Source organism: Vombatus ursinus, unplaced genomic scaffold, assembly GCF_900497805.2.
Source record: "Vombatus ursinus unplaced genomic scaffold, bare-nosed wombat genome assembly UNPS02004655.1, whole genome shotgun sequence".
NCBI lineage: Eukaryota > Metazoa > Chordata > Mammalia > Diprotodontia > Vombatidae > Vombatus > Vombatus ursinus.
In genome coordinates, this window is record NW_020944433.1 from 36150 (window position 1) to 50818 (window position 14669).

Sequence of the window (14669 nt, forward strand, 5' to 3'; positions counted from 1 at the left end):
AGTAACTTGCTGTAATGGAAAGAGCCCAAGACTTAGAGAGATACATGGGTGAGCTGAATCCTGGCTTCATTTCTTACTGATTGTGTGAAACTGGGAAAATTAATTCATTCCTCTGATCTTCAGTTTTCTCATCTATAGAGCACTACTGAGCTCACAGGAATGTGGACAAGAAAGTCTCTGTATAAACTTTAAATCATTATGGAAATATGAATTGTTATTATTATCTTGTATCTGCCACCAACCCCTTATTGGCTTAATAAGATCATAGATTTGGAGCTGGAAAAAACCTAGAACTTATGGAAAAGTCATAGAGTCCAGTCCCTTTGTTTTACAAGTAAGGAAATAGAGGATGAAAGAGACTTCCCTAGGTTAGAAAGTGTTAGAGGCAGGGTGTGAACTCACATTGTCCCTACTCCAACTATAATGTTCTATTGACTGGGCCAGTGAGCTACCCTTCTGTGGGTTCCAGAAAAGTTCTGTCCCAATATCAGAGAAACTCCCATTCCTATGTCACTTTTAGAGTTTAAATTTTTTATTAATATCTTTTTAAAAAAAATCTTCATTTTCCAAATGTGTCTCTCTTCATCCCTCATCTTACTCAGAGAGCCTTCTCCTTGGTAACAAAGAAGAAGGAAAGGGAAGAGGAAAAAAAAAACAATTCAGAAGTTCAATACATCAAACAAGTCTGACAATGCCATGCTCCATGCCCATGGTGGGGGGCACCTCTGCAGAGAAGGGAGAGATACATTTTCACATCTCCAAGGCCAACCTTAATTATTCTAATTACACAATGTTCAGTTTATGGGGTTTTGGTGTATTTTTTGGGGGAGAGTTCAGTTTTTTTTCACATTGTTGTAGTCATTATATATCTTGTTTTCTTGGCTGTGCGTAATTCACTTTGCTTCAGTTCACATAAATCTCATGTTTTGATGAATTCTTTATGTGCATCCTTATTACAGTACAGTAATATTCCATTACATTCCCATGCCATAATTTGTTTAACCATTCCTCAATTTAAGGGTACTACTGGGCATTTCAGGAAGCTGTCCTAAGCATAGATAACACAAATGATTAATCTGGTTCATTGATTTGTCCAAGTCAGCTTAATATGCAGAAGTGCCATATCCCTGGGGGTGGGAGTATTGCTGAGCTTTGTATCTTCCCAGAAGACATTGATAGAATGGACAAGACCCAGGAATGTGCTAACTTGGGCTACTGATGCCATGAAAAGGCCACTGATTTTTCTAGGAGGGATATTCCCAGCAATTGCATTTCCCTTTCACAGTTATCTCTGGTCAGATATGCCTCCTTGTGAAGATTTGGACACTAAATTGCTCTAGTGCTTAGCTTTCTGGTTGGCTTTGTCTGTTGTGGACTCCCCTCCTGTTTCTTCATTGAGTTTACCTCCATCTCTAGTGAGCCCCTGAGGGATAGGGGATTTGGGTGGATTTCCAGGTGGAGCTATTGCTATGTTCCTCACTGAATGATCAGGAGCCTGAAAGCTTAACATCTGGGTATCTCTTTGTGTAGGCATGACCACCAGAACAACAGCCTGACAAAGACAGACACAGATGGACAGATAGACAAATAGGCAGATAGGCAGAAAGATAGGCGAAGCAGGCAGACAGAAATACAAAGAAAGACAGTTAAATAGACTGACTGAGGCAGGAAGATAGATAAGCAGAAAGACAGACAAGTTGGCAGACAAACAGATTGACAGAGACAGACATGGAGACAGGGAACTAAACAGACAGACACCCAGGAAGAACGGAGGAACAGCGCCCCAGGAGAGGAGTGTGACTCAGAACTTTTGTCCTCGTCTTGGACAGGGAAGAAAAACTGGAAAATTCTAGAGACCCATCCTTTCCCTCCCTGAGACACTTACTGGTTGATGCCAGGGAGCTAAAGTGAGGCAGAGCTAAGGAAGTGCAATCAAAACATCAATTTATATACTGCATCCAACTCTGCAAGTAATAATAACCATAGCAGTTACAAAATCTGCAAGAATATGAAGAAAACACAGAAAGAGAGGAGCTGTAAACAGAAAGGATGAGCTTGACACTGGTGTGAAAATTAATATGCATATTTATTTATTTTTAGTTTTCAACATTCACTTCCATAAGATTTTTGAGTTCTAAATTTTCCTCCCTTCTTCCCCTCCCCTCTTGTTTTGGGGACAAGACAGCATGCTATCTGACACAGGCTCTACATATACAATCATATTAAACATATTTTCACATTAGACATGCTGTAAAGAAGAATTAGAACCAATGGGAGAAACCATGAGAAAGAAGAAACAAACAAACAAAAAAAGAGAGCAAATAGTATGCTTTGCTCTGCATTCAGACTCAGATAGCATTTTCCATCATGAGTCTTTTGGAGTTGTCCTAGATCCTTGTGTTGCTGAGAAGAGCTAAGTCTATCCAAGTTACTCCTTGTACAGTGTGGCTGTTACTATGTACAATGTTCTCCTGGTTCTGTTCAATTCACTTAGCATCAGCTTTACATATAAATGCTAATACTCTAAGCAAATTAGGATAGCAAGGAATAGTTTGCCTGTCAGGTTTATGGAGAATGGAAGAATTTATGACCAAACAAGAGAAAATTATGAAATGCAAAATGGATAATTTTGCTTATATTAATTTGAACAGTTTTTGCACGAACAAAGTCAAACCAAGATTAGAAGGGAAGCAGAAAGCTGGAAAACAATTTTTACAAACAATGTCTCTGATAAAGGCTTCATTTCTAAAATATATAGAGAACTGAGTCAAATTTATAAGAATACAAGTCATTCCCCAATTGATAAATGATCAAAAGATATGAACAGCAGTTTCCAGAGTAAGACATTAAAGCTATCTATAGTCATATGAAAAAATACTCTAAATCACTATTGATTAGAGAAATGCAAATCAAAACAACTCTGAGGTACCACATCATACCTATCAGATTGGCTAACATGACAAAACAAGAAAATGATAAATGTTGGAGAAGATGTGGGAAAATTGGAACACTAATGTTGTTGATGGAACTGATACAACCATTCTGGAGAACAATTTGCAGCTATGCCCAAAGGGCTATAAAACTGTATATACCCTTTGACCCAGCAATACCACTTTTAGGTCTGTATCCCAAAGAGGTCAAAGGAAAGGGAAAAGGACCTTTTTGTACAAAAAAAATTTAGAGGAGCTCTTTTTGTGGTGGCAAAGAAGTAGAAACCGAGGGGATGCCCATCAATTGGGGAATGGCTGAACAAGTTGTAGTATATGAATGTAATGGATTACTATTGTTCCATAAGAAATCATGAGCAGGGGGACTTCAGAAAAACCTGGAAAGACTTACATATTTTTTATTAAATTGCAAGATTTCATGTAGAGCCTTTTCTGGGGGTGGGAGTATGTATTTGAAAATTTGTGTTAATTGATGTAATCAAGTTTATAATTAAAAAAACTCCGGAAAAATCCCCCAGGTTTTTCCACTGACTACATCCCCACCCTTTCTTCCTTCCTGGAATTCAGGACTAAGATAGGAAATACTGGGGTGGAGCTGAGCATTCTCCAGAGAGCCCTCAGTCGGGACTCTAAGTAGGGCAATTTACATACATTTCTAGACCTCTGCAAATGTATGTAAACTCTCTTCCTTCCTACTTTCTTCACTCATTCTTTCCAGACTCTAAGTTTTTTTTTCCCTTCCTTTTTTTTTTTTAAGAAAACTTTCTTCTGTAAGATTCTGAACTGGTTCCTTGTATGTGGAAAGTCAGTTTCTATAAACTAGGAGGTACCAGATAGACATGGCCTGGCATTCTTAGGTAGGGGCTGCAATCCTAAGACAATCAGAAAATCCCACAGGGAAACCAGACCCCAACAAGAGCTCTAGTGGTATACTGACAAGTGCAGAGTCTGCTGTGTTCACAAACATATACCTTCTCACTGAGTTCAGAAACTCACAACTCACTGACTGTTGTTTGATAGTTTCAGTTGTGTATGACATAACCCCATTTGGGGTTTTCTTGGCAAAAATACTGAAATGGTTTGCCATTTCCTTCTCCAGCTCATTTGACAGATGAGGAAACTGAGGCAAAAAGGGTGAACCTTGCCCAGGTTCACACAGCTAGTTAAGTGAACCTGGTTTTGATCTCAGGAAGATAATCTTCTTGATTCCAAGCCTAATGCTCTATCCCACCTAGCTGTCCCACTGACTATACAAACACACAATTAATTGTGTAATTAATTACAAACATGTACCTCACCAGCTACATATACAGGGATGGTTTCCTAAACCCATTCATGTAAAAACATGCAGTTCCTTCTGCTCCCAGAATCAACTCACTAACTCATTGAATATATATATAAACACAATGAAGAAATGTCCTGCTGGACTTGAGGTTTGACTCTTGACCTGTGCTATCTCCATATCTCTCAGAACCCCTGTTACCTCCACTGTGAAAGGGGCATAATAATCCCGGCTCTGTCTACCTTGCATTCTATCTATAACTGCTTTGTAAACCTTAAAGCACTATAAAAATTTGAGCTAATATTAACTCTGTGTTTGCAAACATATAACTTATCAAAGGAAGGAGATAGGAACAAACATTTATTAACTACTATGTGCTGGATACTGTCACATGCACTCTATAAATATCTCATTTGTTCCTCACGACAACCCTGGGAGGTAGGTGCTATATATCTCTATTTTACAATTGAGGAAACTGAGGAAAACAGAGGGGAAGTGACTTGCCCAGGGTCATATATCTAGTATCTGAGGACAGATTTGAACTCAAGTCTTCCTGACTCTAGGCCCAGTGTTCAAACCATAGTACCACTGAACGTATGAATCACAACTCATTGTGTTCACAGGGATAATACTCAATATATAGGCGAGATTTACCCTATTTTTCTCTTCTCCCTTTCCCCAGTTAGCTGCAGACTCTGTTTTCTCAGTCTTCTCTGTCCTCCATTTCCTCCAAGCTCATCTTGTTCCCCCAGGGCAGGCCATTCTGAATGCTGTCACTAATTTAGTCTAGCCCCCTCTTTCCCCTTATTGGGGGATGGGCAGGAGGCCCTCCTCCCACGCTTGAAAATCTTCTCCCCTGCCAGTCCCCATGATGAGCTCTCCCCTTACCTGGAGGACTCTTCCCCTTCTCCTACTTGCAGGGTCACTATTGTCAATCTCAGAATCTCCTCCCTAGTTTCAGAGTCTCCCCCCCCATCCTAAAGTTTATTTCCTAGACCCAGTTTCTCCCATAAGCCTAATGTTTCCCTTTTCTCCTTCTTTCCTAATATCTCTCATGATATTAGAGTCCCACCAGGATCTCCCCTAATCCCAGCCTGGGTCTCACCTGGTTCCTTGTACAACAGGGAGGAAAAGGAACCTCATGATTTTTGGTTGTCTCAGCTGGGGGAAGGCATAGGCAGGGAGGGATGATTAACTTTCAAATCTTTCCCCAGGGCTCTCTTTTTGCCAGTCGAGGATAGCATCCCTTCCCCACCTCCCACCTTCCTGAGGGTGTCTCCCCCTGAGTCTTTTCCCTTTTTCTTTTTTCCCCCCCAGATTTGTTTTCAGGTAAGATTTTCTAGCCTAATCTTACCTATTCCCTCCTCTGTCCTCTTATCCCTAGTGAACATGGACCTTTGTCTTGCTGCCCCAGAATCTACCCCAGACTGTTCCTTCTCCAGATCTTTGCTCACGGCCTTCCCTCTGCCATGACCTCAAGAGAAGCAAGCTTGAGATGCAGCATAAGTAAGAAGGTTGTCTTGGACTGTGCTGTGACTCCTGGGCTTTCCCAGCACCCTTTTCTGGGCCTCTTCTGGCCCATTAGCTTGGGTATGGCGTTCCCTTTCCGGCAAGCTCCAATTAGGTTAGACCCAGAGATTACAGAAACTATATAGTCACGTTGTGTAGGTTTCAGAAATGAATTTAGGGGAGTCATTTAGGGGAATACAAAAGAGGAACACTCTAACAAACCCAAGCTATTTGAGACATGGGTGACATCTTTTACTTCCATGGGTTTTATCACGTCCTGTCTTGTGTCCTAGTGATCTGGCTACGGGGTTTAATCTCCTTTTTGGCTTTTCTATCTCTCCAAGCTCAGGGCTTCCTCACACACAATAGCCATCAATACATGGGTAAGGTGGAAAGAGCAGGGATTCAAATCGTGACCAGCTGGGTGAGCAAGTTAAATACTTTCTGTGGATCTGCTTTCAGGATTATAGATTTCAAGCTGGAAGAGCCATCTCAGAGGATGTTAAAAACAGACCTTTTACTTTTATAGATGAAGAAACTGAAGGCCTTCCTGATTCTAAGTTCAGCCTGCTTTCGGAGGTAAATTCTCAAAGTCCTGAAACATGGATTTATCTACTAGGGCTCCCGACTCCTCCAACTTTGAGTCTGTCCTGAGGGGAAGACACATACTCTGTAAACCTTTCCATTTTAGACAGAAATGTAACTTCCAGATTTTAAGTTAAAAGGCTATCAGATGCTGATTCTCTGCTCATTGTGTTCCTTCTCAGAACTCAGGGTTGAAAGCACAGATATCATGTTCTTTTTTTTAAAATAAAATTTTATTTATATTTTTTTGTTTTTGACATCACCAGAATTTCTCAGTGTCTCTCTCCTTCCCCACTTAGAGCGATATCCCGTGTAACTAATATTTTATAATGAAAAAAAAAGAAAATGGAAGAAGAGAAAAAATTTAATAAAATAGAACAAATGGAAAGAGTCTGAAAATGTATGCCATGCACCACACCCATGAACCTCCTTTCCTTGCAAAGGAACAGGGTGCATGTTTCTTCTCGTTTCTCTCCTTTGAGGTCATGCTTATTCTTTGTAATTTTGCAACATTCCTTTTTGATTGTTTTGTTTTGTCATTACTCTTTCCAACGAACACCATTGTTGTAGTCATTGTGTGTATACAAAATGCAATTTCTTGCCTCTGCCTACTTTGCTTTGCATTAGTTCTTTGCATCAGTGCTTCTCTGGGTTGATCATATTTGTCATTTTTTACAGCATGGTAATGTTACATTACATTTTTGTCCCACAATTCCACAATCAATGGGCAACCATTTTGTTTCACTTTCTTTGTTACCAAACAAACAAACAAAAAATCTGTTGCTATAAATATTTTAGTGTATAGAGGACTTTCTTTTTATCAATGACTTCCTTGGAGATATAAACTTAGCAGTGGAATCTCTGGGTCAAAGAATATGGACATTTTTCTCACTTTATTTCCATAATTCCAAATTACTTTCTAAAATGGTTATAGTGATTTACAGCTCTGCCAACGAAGCACTATCCCATAATCTATGCAATATTGATGATTTCTATCTTTGGTCATCATTATCAATTAGCAGGATATAAGGTGAAACCTCAGTGTTGATTTGATTTATATTTTTCCTATTATTAGTGTTTAGGTTCTTTTACATGGTCATTAAAAGTTTGTAATTCTTCTTTTGAGAAATCTTCCTGTTTATCTATTAGGAATAGTGTTTAGTTATATACATGTATATGTATATGTATTTGTCTACTGTTACATATGTATACATGTGTATACATTTATATCTATTTTGTTGTTCAGTTGTTTCAGATATACCCAACACTTCATGACTCCATTTGGTGTTTTCTTGTCAAAGATACTGGAGTGGTTTGCCATTTCCTTCTCCATGTGCATCTATCCATATACATAAATACATGGTGTCCCAAAAGTCTTAGTGCAATTTTAAACTATTAAAGCTTATGTAAAGAATGACCTCTAAATTAGTTAATATTGATTACTTTGATTTATCTTAGTTTGACTAAAGGATTGTTTCCTTTCCTTAGGAAGAACTAGTATAAAAACAGCTAAGTTAGCATAAATATTGCCTTAAGCCTAAATTACCTATAGATTTGGTGAATAGGTATTTTGATAAGATTTAATAGTAGATAAATTAGAATAGGAAATATATCTTTATAGACATAAAATAAAATAATCATTAAGATTAAGCTTAGATATAGAATTCTTTATAAAGGTCAAGTTCTGTTTTCAGGCAGCTGAAGGGTAGGGGTTGACTCTCAGCTTACCATAAATTCTCTTTTTGGTAAGTTTTTTTTTCTTCCAGTGAGCTCCATTGACCCATAGCAGAAATCCTGAAGTGACTACTGAAAGATATTTCCCTGAAATGTTCACAGAATGATAGACATGAGTTCTAAACCACTGAAATATTGAATCTAGTAGTTATTCCACCTTAGAAACTCCCTTTAAAGCTCCTAACACACCTGGCAGCTGAATATTGCAAATCTGTCTACTTTTTTGTAAATCCTATGAATCAGTGTCATGGTTTTTTTTTTTTCCTGTTATAAAGACAAGTTCTGTAAACTGGCAAATTGTCACTAATTACAAGGGATTAGTTGACCTGATTTAATGGTTACCTTGCCAGCTTTGTTATTAAATCATTATTATTCACTTGGAAATAATAAGCCTTAGAATTTTCTTTTTAGATAAAAAATTCAACACATATTTTATTCATCTTTATATCTTGGACACCAAACCCTTTCTGAGACATTTGATTCAAAGTTTTTTCCCCGCATTCTTATTCCCTTCTTATCCTAGATCTGTAATTTGTGCAGAAGTTTTTCAATTTTACACAAAGTTATCTATTTTAACTTTTATAATTGCCTCTATCTCTTGTTTGGTTAAGAGCGTATCTCCTCTCCCTAGTTGTGAAATACATAGAACTTGATTCTCTTCTAATTTTTTTAACTGAATGATATTTAATATTAAGTTCCTTTTTCAATCTTGAATTTATTGTGGAACATAGTGTAAGCTGTTGGTCCTAGCCTGATTTCCTCTAGACTGTTTTCTAGTTTTTCCACCAATTTTTCTCATTAAATAAAGAGTTCTTTCCTTAGTCATTTGTGATTTTCAGTTTATTAAACACTGGGTTATTGAGGTTCATTGTTTTTTATTCTCTCTTGTCTAGTTTGTCCATTGATTAATTTCTCTGTTTTTGAACTAATAGCAAAAGGTTTTGATGACTGCTGATTTATAACATAGTTGGAGCTGTAGAAGTGCCATTGACCTTTCATCCCTGACTTTTTTCATTATTTCCTTTGATATGCTAAATCTTTTGTTTCTTCAAATAAACTTTGTTATTATCTTGAGGAGCTTTGTAGTACAGTGGTGTCAGATTCAATTCCTGAAGGTCACATATTGGCTTAAAAACTCTTCAAATTAACACCATCTAAGCTGTACTGTATCTTTATGTCTTTTGTTAAACATTTCTCGATTACATTTTAATCTTGTTGGGCCACACTCAGGAGTTTTGCAAGGAGTTGGCAGTTAGAGTTTGACACCTCTCACTGCAGTATCCTAATGGATGGTATGGTTGGGACAGCTTGGTGACACAATTGGATTAGAGCACTGGGCCTGGGGTCAGGAAGATCTGAGTTCAAATTTAGATTCAGACACTTATAGCTGTGTAATCCTGGGCAAGTCACTTAACTTCTGTTTGTCTCAGTTTTCTCATTTGTAAAATGGAGATAATAATAGCACCTACCTCCCAGCATTGTGAGGATTAAGTGAAATAATCTTTGTAAAGTGCTTAGCACAGTGCCTGGCACACAGTGAGTGTTATATAAATGTTAGCTATTATTATTAATGATTACTATTATTATTATACAACATTAAAACTGTAAATTAACTTTGGTTATATTATTATTTTTTGTTTTATTGTGATGGCCCATTAATGGGTACTGAATATTCCTCCAGCTATATAAATTGATCTTTATTTTTTAAGGGGTACTTTGTAATTAAATCTACTCAAGTATTTTATGTGCTTTGGTAGATTGATTCTCAAAATATTTTGTAGTTATTTTGAATGCAATCTCTCTTTCTAGTATTATCTCTTGGTTTTTGTTGCTATTATAAAAATACCATTGATTTTTTTTGGGGGGGTGGTGCTAGGCAATGGGGTTAAACGACTTGCCGAGGGTCACACAGCTAGTGAGTGTCAAATGTTGGATTTGAACTCAGGTCCTCTTGATTCCAGGGCCACCTTGTTGTCCCCAATGCCATTGAGTTTTGAAGGTTTCTTTTACAGCCTGCAACTTTGCTGAAGCTATGGATTATTTCAGTTGGTATCTTTGCTGATTTCCTAGGCTTTTCTAAGTAAACTATTATGTCACCAGCAAATATGGAGAGTTTTTATTTCATGTTTACCTGTCTTTACAACTTTAATTTCTTTCTCTTGCCTTATTTCTATTACTGGGATTTCTATTAGTATATCATATAATAGTGGAGAGAATTGGCATCTTTTCTTTACTTCTGTATTATTGGGAAAGCTTCTATTCACATTGTTTATGATGCCTGCTTTTGATTTTAGGCAGATACATTTTATGATATTAAATATGTTTCCCCATGCCTGTGCTTTGTAGTTTTTAGCAAAAAGGAATGTTGTGTATTGTCAGAGGTTTTTTCTGCGTCTACTGAGTTAATCATGTACTTTTGTATTATTTTGTTTAATGTTGATTGATTAATGTTGATTGTTTTCTTAATGTTGAACCATCCCTGTTATGAATCCAGTTAGCTATAATATGAATTGCTATAGTCTGGTAGGATTTAATTTAAAATTTTTTTGTTCAATATTTATTAATAATATTAGTTTATAGTTCTCCTTTTGTACTACATTCTTCCTTGGTTTAGGTATTAGGATTATATTATCTCATATAAAGAATCTAGTAGAAAGCTTTCTTTTTCAATTTTGTTGAATAATTTGTGTATTGGTAATAATTATTCTTTAAAAGCTTGATAGAATTTTCCTGTGAATCCATCAGGACTAGGAGTTTCCCTCCTCCTCCCCATTAGTAGTTTATTAACAACTAGTTTTATTTTCTTTTCTGAAATTGGATTATTTAAGATCTCTATTTGATCTTCTGTTAGTTTGGTTATTTTATATTTTTAAAAATATTGTTTTACTTCCTTTGTGTTTTCAGTTTTGTTAGCATGTAAATGTTCACAGGAGGTTCTGATAATTATTTTTATTTCTTCTGGTTTTGTTGTGATTTAACCTTGCTTGTTTGCTATTGTATTGATTTGATTTTTCTATCATTGTTTTAATCAGGTTGGTTAAAGATTTAACAGTGATGTTAGTCTTCAAACAATGAGTGTTTAATTTGATCATTCTATGTACATTTTGACTTCCAGTTTATTTATTTCTCCTTTAGTCTTTGATATCTCCTTTTTTACATTTATTTTAGATTAGATTATTTGTTGATTAATTTTTTAAAATGTGTATACTGTCCCCAGTCGATAAATGGTCAAAGGATATGAAAGGAAAGTTTTCAGAAGAAGAAATCACAGCTAGTCATATGGAAACAGTTATATGGAAAAATTGTTCTAAATTATGAATAATTAGAGAAATGCAAATTAAAGAAACTCTGAGGTACCACTTCACACCTATCAGATTGGCTAAGATGACAGAAAAGGAAAATGACAAATGATAGAAGGGATGTGGAAAAATAGGTACGCTAATGCATTGTTGGTGGAGCTGTGAACTGGTCCAACCATTCTGGAGAACAATTTGGAACTATGCCCAAAGGGACATAAAACTGTGCCTACCCTTTTGCTCAGTAATATCTATACCCCAAAGAGATCAAAGAAAGAGGAAAAGAGCCCATATATACAAAAATATTTATAGCAGCTCTTTTTTGTGGTGGTAAAGAATTGGAAACTGAAGTGATATTCATGAAATGGGGAATAGCTGAACAAGTATATGATTATGATGGAATACTATTGTGTTGTGATAATTGATGGAGATGATTTCAGAAAAACCTGGGAGACTTATATGAATTGATGCAAAGTAAAGTGAGCAGGACCAGGAGAGCATTGTACACGTTAACCTCAATAGTGATAATCAAGTACGAAAGACTTAATTGCTAAGATCAATACAAAGATCCATGCCAATTCCAAAGGACTTATGACAAAAAAATACTATTCTCCTTCATATAGCGAACTGATGGACTCAGTGCAGATTAAAGCATATTTTTTCTTTATTTTTTTCTACAACAAGGCTAATATGGAAATATGTTTTGCATGACTTCATATACATAATGGATCTCATATTTCTTGCCTTCTCAATGTAAAGGGGAGGTGATGGAAGAATGGAGAGAATTTGCAATTGGAAATAAAAATTAAAACAAAAAGAAAACATTTTTCAAAAATGTATATTCTGTTCATTAATCTTCTCCTTTTCTATTTTGTTAATGTATGTTTTTAGGGATGTTCTATTCCTTTAGAGAAAAGCCTTATTGCATCTAGGAAATTTTGGTGTAGTGTTTCATCATTACACTTTTCCTTTACATAATTAATTGTTTCTAGGTTTTAATCTTTGAGACACTCATTATTAAACATTTCATTTTAAAGTTTTCACATGAGTCCACATCTTTTGTTTCTGTGACCTAAAATGATATTATCTTTATAGCATTATGATCTGTAAAGGATATGCTTACTATTTCTGCCTTTTTACATTTATTTGCATATCTCTGTGCCCTAATATGCAATCTGTTTTTGTAATAGTTTCATGTAGTGGTGAAGAATACCTATATTCTTTAGGAGTCTCTTGGGAAAGACACCATAAATCTTTTTGCTCTAATTTCTCCAGTATTTTGTTTAAATCTATGTTTTCCCTTTTGTTTATATTTTTGCTAGATTTGTTCAAAACTAAGAGAGGGACATTAGGTTTCCTGCTATTATTGTATTACTGTCTATCTCTTCTTGTAATTCAGTTAATTTTTCCTTTATGAATTTTGATGCCAGTGCATTTGGAGCATTTAAGTTTAATATTGATATTGAATTGTTGTCTATGGTTAATTTCTTTTTATGTTGTAAATATTTGCTTCTTCATTGTTTGATAGCACGATTACAGCTCCTGCTTTTTTGGATTCATTTGCTACATAACAAATGTTGATACAGCCTCTCATTTTTATTCTGTGTTTATCTTTGCTTTGAAGGTGTGTTTTTTGTGTAACACTTGCCTATCCTGGCATTCATTTCCTGGAAAGCTAGATATACGATTCCTTACTCTTATTCCAGGGTTCTCAGGCACCCTTAAGAAGGTTTGGAGGTTTTTAGGCTATCAGAGGCTCCAATTCCCCCAGTGATATTCCCTTAAGTGTAGGGTTAGATCCCCCACACCCTAATTCAATTTAGCTACTAACAATTGGATTAGCTCTTATAAAGGAATATTTACTTCAAAAGGTATAATCACAAATACACAAACTCACTTCCCAATGCATGTGGTATATAACTCCCTCCTTATTCTGCCTCTCTCACATACCCCTTCAGTCTCTGAGGGAGGGGAAGGGGATTAGGTTCACGGTTTAGTTTAATTCATATATAACATAATCACAGTTTTAAGGCCAAAGGCCCTCTTGTGTTCTAGTCCTCAGGGACCTGGCCTCTCTGTTGGGCTGGTTAGCTGTACTATCCTCTCCAGAACCCTGGCTCCATGGTCATCGTGGTGCCAGCTCCTGAGTCCTGTCACTGCCTGCACCTAGAGACTGAGGATAAGTGAAGCAGAACGAGACAAACATGTCTAGACTATTTTTTGGAGCCAGAGTAAAAGGAGGAGGAAGGGAAGTTTCCTTCCTCTCTCACTGGTTCAGTTCATGATGTCCTTGCTGTGGATGAATTGTTATCTTCATCGTCCGGACAAAGCATGAAAGAGGAGGCAGTAAAGGACGTGAACCAGGAAAAGTAAACGTTTCAGTCTCTCCAGTTTTAAAGACACAGCCCATTCTGGTTAGGCAGCCAATCAAAGGAGACTCCATCCACTCTCGTGATAGGGAACCAAGAGTGCCTCCATCTCAGGAGACCTGGGCATGGCCAGCACAAGTCCCTTTAGGTGCTCCCATGTTGAGCAAGCTGGGCATGTTCCAAAGGCTCAATTATACTTGTAAGCAACAGGTTGTATGATTTTGTTTTCTCAACTAATGCCACTCTTTTTTTTTTTATTGGATTGTTTAATCCATTGACATTTAAAGTTATCAGTTAGATTTATATTTTCCTCTGCTTGTGTCATATCGTATTTTTCTGAATTGGGATTTTTGTTGCTATTGCTGTTCTTCCTCAGTAAAGACAGTACCGTGTCTCTTCAGTTATTTTTGCTTAATCTACTTTTCAAAGCAACCAACAGGTCTCTTCCCCTTACCGTCATTCCTTTTCCCTCTAGTTTTGTAATTTTACTCTGAGGGTCTTCCCCTCCCAAATTGATTTTTTTTTTTTGGCTGGGTAAAAGAGACCATTCTTTGCCTCATTTCTTGCCTAGCCTTAATCACTGAATGGGCATTGCCTTAGTCAAACTGAGACCTGGGAAAGACCTTAACTTAAAAAGGCAAAGGTTTCCCACTGCACCCCGGGACCATCTCCAGTCACCCTGATCTATATCTTGTCACTTGACCCAGATAGCTGTGGAGGAGTGAGACTGGTGACTTTGTAAGCCCTCCCTTACTTAAATCTAATTGACTTGCAAGTCATGGCATCACCTTCCTGATGTCATGGTCCTCTTTGAGAATGAATAACAAACAACAACCTGTGATTAGTAGTAGCTGCCCCACTGGGGACCCAACTAGCCAATTCCAGTTGAGCAATGAAACTCCTTCCTTCCTTCCTTCCTTCCTTCCTTCCTTCCTTCCTTCCTTCC

The 14669-nt window shown here is 36.9% G+C and overlaps 1 long non-coding RNA gene across 1 annotated transcript in view; it reads left to right on the forward strand.

Moving 5' to 3' along the window:
• The first annotated feature begins 4729 nt into the window (after positions 1–4729).
• Positions 4730–14669, forward strand: part of LOC114025422 — a 19097-nt gene continuing 9157 nt past the window's right edge. Inside the window, exon 1 of the long non-coding RNA XR_003567020.1 lies at positions 4730–6318. This is a non-coding gene — a long non-coding RNA (uncharacterized LOC114025422). The remainder of the gene's footprint in view (positions 6319–14669) is intronic.